Source organism: Drosophila innubila, assembly GCF_004354385.1.
Source record: "Drosophila innubila isolate TH190305 chromosome 3L unlocalized genomic scaffold, UK_Dinn_1.0 0_D_3L, whole genome shotgun sequence".
In the NCBI taxonomy this organism is placed as follows: Eukaryota; Metazoa; Arthropoda; class Insecta; order Diptera; family Drosophilidae; genus Drosophila; species Drosophila innubila.
Window position 1 is genome coordinate 13,442,793 of NW_022995376.1, and position 5,487 is coordinate 13,448,279.

At 37.2% G+C, this 5,487-nt stretch overlaps 2 long non-coding RNA genes across 2 annotated transcripts; one reads left to right on the forward strand and one right to left on the reverse strand.

Moving 5' to 3' along the window:
* Positions 1–1,876: 1,876 nt before the first annotated feature.
* On the reverse strand, positions 1,877–2,363 carry LOC117789094. The gene is made up of 2 exons (XR_004617833.1): positions 2,185–2,363; positions 1,877–2,078 (listed from the first exon to the last, which is right to left on the reverse strand). It is a non-coding gene; the product is annotated as an uncharacterized LOC117789094 (long non-coding RNA).
* Positions 2,364–3,855: 1,492 nt separating this feature from the next.
* On the forward strand, positions 3,856–5,142 carry LOC117789092. Its single transcript, XR_004617832.1, has 3 exons — positions 3,856–3,925; positions 3,997–4,382; positions 4,438–5,142. It is a non-coding gene; the product is annotated as an uncharacterized LOC117789092 (long non-coding RNA).
* Positions 5,143–5,487: the final 345 nt, after the last annotated feature.

Below are 5,487 nucleotides of genomic sequence, written 5' to 3' on the forward strand. Positions count from 1 at the left end.
TTTATGGTTTGTGGCTGGCAACGGTTGACAGTCGAAATGTAAAGTTTGCATTTCGTGGCAAGCGCCTAACTTTAGGTGCTTAGGCTAAAGCTGGGCTGCCAATTGAAAGCAGGGAGCCATAATTGGACACATATACATATACATATGCACAGACAGAGTAAGCAAGAGGAAGAGGGAAAGATAGATAGAGAGCTAGAGAGAGAGACACGTGGTGCACAGAAAAGTGACTCTTAGCCACAAAGGCAAACAATAAGCGCGCTAATTGAGGATAATATGCAATGCCGCGGCAGCAACAACGACATCCTACATAAATCCCAAACAACAAGAAAACAAATAGACTCATACGAGTGTTCATATGGAGTCGAAGATTAAATACCCTTTAGGTGAAAGGCTTAGTGAAGTCTGAGTAAATTGGAGAGCTGTTTTAGTTGCATTTTTAATCTTTAAAGAAAATATTTTATCTAGTAATGATCTGGGCTTTTGTGATCTTCACAAATCCATCAAGTCTCAATTGTTTAAAGGTTGTCCGATCAGTACAATAACATAAATAACTATTGCTCTCGTGTTACGACTCAATCTGCATTGTCAGAAATTCCTCATTGCCAGCTTGCAGATTCCATTGGATGAACATCTGTTTAAGTATCTATAGAAGTACTCACATAATGACATCCTGTGGTAGTTTTTGGCCCTCCATAATAAGCCAGATTAATTTGCTGCGCAGCATTGCGTTCAATTCCTTTTTGATGTTTCGACATTTCATAAAAATCTCATTAATTTCTTGTTAAATGAGAGTGAGAAAAAAAGATGTGGAAGCAGCTGAATCTGTGCATGACAGAAAAAATGTTTAACGCATAATGCAAATAATTTGCTTATGAGACAGTTGCCAGGGGCATGCCACATGCTACATATATCACATATACTATACACCCCACACTTACTTCTTTATCTTTGGAATGTTTTTGAGGCGTGAAAATAGAAACCCTTTGCTTGATTTTACTCTTTGAAATGTACACAGCCAAATAATTCAAGTATAAACGATTTTCTTTTTCGTTGGCTTTTATCGCTCAAAATGTGACTGGAATCCCATAAGACTGCTCTGAAAGAGTATTCATATATGTGATAGGAAATTTTCATAAGCGGAAGATTAAAGTAACGGTAATTGTTTCTTGGAAACTGTTGGATAATTACCAAAATAAAAGCAAGCAAGCAATTATTTTTGAGATTTGGCATTTATATTCCCGTTACTTAAAAAATTAGTAAAAGGGTATATTGTGTTCTTTGGAATGTATGTAACAGGGAGAAGGAGGCATCTCCGACCCCATAAAGTATATATATTCTTGTTCAGCATCAACAGCCGAGTCTATATAGCCATGTCGGTCTAGCCATGTCGGACTATAAGAGACAAAGATACCAGTTTTCAAAATAATACAGTTTTTATGGTAATTAAAGTTATCTATTAATATTATCTAAAATATCACTTAACCGCAGCAAAATCGGTCAAGTAGAACGGGAGTAATAGCTAGCCAAAGTTATTAATAAAGTTATTATTTCAGTACATTTCCCTTAAAGTATGCAGTAGTTTTTATAAGGTAGTAATTTCTTTAAAGTACTTTTATATATATTGAAATAAGTAACGGGTATCCTATAGCCTTTCCCACTTGTTGTACTTAATATTTTTTATGTCATAATTGCAGATTTTGCTTGTCATCCATTTTTAATAATATGTATGCGGCATTATCTTTATTAATTTGAATATCTCTCAATCTCTCGCTGTTTTTCTCTCACTCTTTCTCTCTTCTTGACTGTATTTCTTTCCACTATATCATTAGTTTTCCTCAGTCTCTGTTCACTTTCAGAGGTTAATCAAATTCTTAAACAATTGCTTTGACATTTTAATTGAAAACGTCAATACAAATTGTCTACCGTTTTTTCTGTGTCGTGTCGAGGGCAACGTGCAACTCAAATGCTTGTTTATTAATATGAAGCATACGCCATGTTATCTGGCCTTGCAATATATTTTTTTTGAAGGTCTTCAACTGGCAACTTTTATGTATGTTTGGTGTATATCATCATTGCGCCTGGCCACATAAATCATCAATGGCAGTTGCCACACAACCACCAGCAGAGAGCGGAGGCAACATGGGCTCGTCAACATGGTTTACATCATTTTATTGAAAATTTTACCTGATTTATAGGCCGCCCACCGACTGAAACTTAATCATATGGCAAAACGAGGCTTGAAATCTGAACATGACTGTAGCTATTTCTCTGCCCCATTGTTGGTTGGTTGGTTGGTTGGTTGGTTGACTTCCTTGTTGGCCATATGACATATTGACGTGATATTGAATGATGGTCCTGCTGCCTATTGGCTGTAGTATGGCAAGGGTTGAGGGTAAATCCTTGCATGTAATGACAACATAAGCAATTACTTACGCATGTAATTTAAATATCAGCAGTCAATCCAATAAACAACTAACAATAACGAAAACATGTGAGACTCCAAAATATTGAGACTTAACACACACATTCAACTTGATTAGGCTCGTGAGAGCCGTTACAATAACATTTTGGCCTTTCCGTATAAGAAATAATTATTAATATGATTACGCCCCGGATTGAGAGGGGATTGTGGGACAGGGTTAGGTGCTTCGTTGGCAGTCATAGCACTCCAGGCTGCACTTATCGTAAGGTAAATAAGCCACTTGTAACTCAAGTAGACAGTCAGCCAGCGCTTGAAGGCCGAGCGTTCAATTCCCATCCTTCCACGTCCTCTCAGCCTGCTCATGTAATTTTAATATCTTACCTCAAGTGTCTGCTTGAACATCCACACACACACACACACATACAAACATATTGAGAGCCTGTCTGACACACACATAAACACACAAATTTCTTTTTCGTTTTGCCCCTTTTTACTCGACTTTTATCGGCCTTAAAGTGTCGGCAGTTACGCCTACACAGACCCAGACACTCATTGTTCCTCTTCATTCGCTGTGCCCGACTTTTTGGGCCATGCTGGCGACTGCTGCGCCCACGGGACACATAACCGTAAATGCTATATGTGTGTCTCGGCGTGTGTGTGTGCGTGTGCTTTGTTTTGCGGTCTGATGTGATCTGCGGCTTTTTTCGATGCTTAGATGTCCGAAATTGTTACATTTAAAGACCCGTTGAGTTTGCCTTAAACTGTGCTTAGGCCTGGCCAATTTTAGCTTATTGCATGGCCCATACAAATTGCCAATTGGCAACTGGTAAACGTAAACGTAAATCGAATACGAATTCAACTTTAATTTTTAACAACTTATCGCTCAATTTGTCAGTCTGAGTACTAGACGTATTCTAATAAAATTACATGTTTAATTTAAATATTACATTTAGGTAAATGCAGAAATTAAAATGACATTTTCTATATCTACAGTTTATAAATTGAGTTAAATAAAGCTTTATTATATTAGTGTTATATGAGTATTTCCCAGTACATAACAAAAGTAACACTGATTTATTTTTGGCCATAACATAGATAAGTACATATTTAATTTAAAAAAAATTAGTTATTTAGTTGAAAAAAAATTACGAACACAATTTTTGAGCTGCCAATTAACAAATATATAAATGAAACTCTATTACAATTAGTGCAATGATTACCTTAAATGTATAATAGTAATTATAATGATTAAAAAGGAAACACAAATTGGTGGTAATAATAAAAAAAAATTTAAAAAACTCTCTAGGCAAGCCTTTTAGTATAACTCAAAGCCAGTCAAGCACTTTGTTCACCTTGCCAGAGGACTTGACTTTGACTATTCAACTTCTCTTTGGCAACAATTGTAATCATTCTCAAACTTCTCATCCTATCAATATATGGAATTGCTGTTTTCAATGGGTAAACGTTCTCATTCTCTGCGCGTAGAGCCAACAAAAGCAAGTGGTAAGCTGATGCAGCAAGGTTCTCCTCTCTTTTATCTTTCAGTCTCTGTCTCTCTTTTTCTTATAAACCAGGCAGCCAGCGATAATGTGGCAGCTGATGAAGGCAAAGATAATGATAATGATAATAATAATGCAGCTGCGGCTACGACTGCGGCTGCCAACGATGACGATGCCAATTGAAAATCTTTTCTGTGGTTATTCTTTGCAGCTCTTTTCATTACACTTGCAAGGGGGTGAGAAGCCGGCTCAATTATGAAAAACGCTTATTTGAAAATTGCTAGTTAATTGTTGCGGAGAGGCAACTTCGACTCCAACTCCAACTCCGATTGTGAAAAAGAAAGCGACTCCAAGTGGAAGTGCCATTATAGCCGGGGGCTGTCAGTTAGCCAAGTTGCTTGGCTCTGGTTACTTTACTTCATTGTTGGCTCAATTAAATTAGAGGGAGCCCGGTGTAAACTGTAAACTGAAAACTGAAAACTCTGCTCTCGCATTTGATTTAAATTTTAATTGCAGACGCTCACTGCTCTCGGCTATCATTTTTGGAGCATACCAAAAATTTACATAATAAGCACAAAATTTGTTGCCCAAGGCTCAAGGAGGAAGGGGCAGAAGACGAGTCCAAATCGAGTCCTGGCATAATCGCAAATGGCAAACTGCCAAGCGATGGCGACACATGCTGAGACAGGTTTATAAGCTGTCTGACAGGTAACAACAAAATACCTAGCCAAGTGCTTCGATTATGCCGAACATTCAGCCCGCCAGCCACTGAAGCGACATCATATGCGTTAATTTTCCAGCGGAATGAGCAGCAAGCGCAGCAGTAGCAGATGAGATGTTTCGGTGTAGCCGACCCCAAACGCTGACGACTGGTTGCCGCTGACAACAAGTGGCTGGCAGCAGAAAATTCATTATAATTTATAATAAGCAACAACGCTGCCAAGGACGACAACAACGGCGGCGACAGCGACAGCGACAAAAAGGACATGAGCTGAAGTTCCTCTTAAATTCTAACACACACACACACACACACACACACACCCCACACACACATAAACGCACACAAAAACTAGACACATGCAATGCAATAACAACAAGCTAGCAGGCACGACTGGAAGATACTCTATAGCAAGCGCGACTAAATTTGTAAGATATCATATCTATTTTCCTAATAATTCAAAGTTAACAACTTTAATTTAAATGAACTGTAAAATCTTTAAATAAATCTCCGCAAATTTTTATGAAGACGGCTTTTAACAATGACGGTGTTTCTAAAATGTAAAATATTTTATTTTTCGGACATATATATTTTGATACTCAAAAATCAGCTGATATAGGTTTATTTTGTGAAGTAAATAAATTGTTTAAAAATATTCTTTATGCCGTTATTTTCCATTGAAAAATGAATTCAATTAGATTCTGTAAATTTTATAAATTGATCATTTTTGAATGGCTGAGAATTGTGCTGCAGACTTATCAATAAGCCACCATTATATAGCCTTGTATACCCATTTTATTGTTTATTGGGTATAAAAACTGTGCAAAGCAACACAACCAATAATGAAG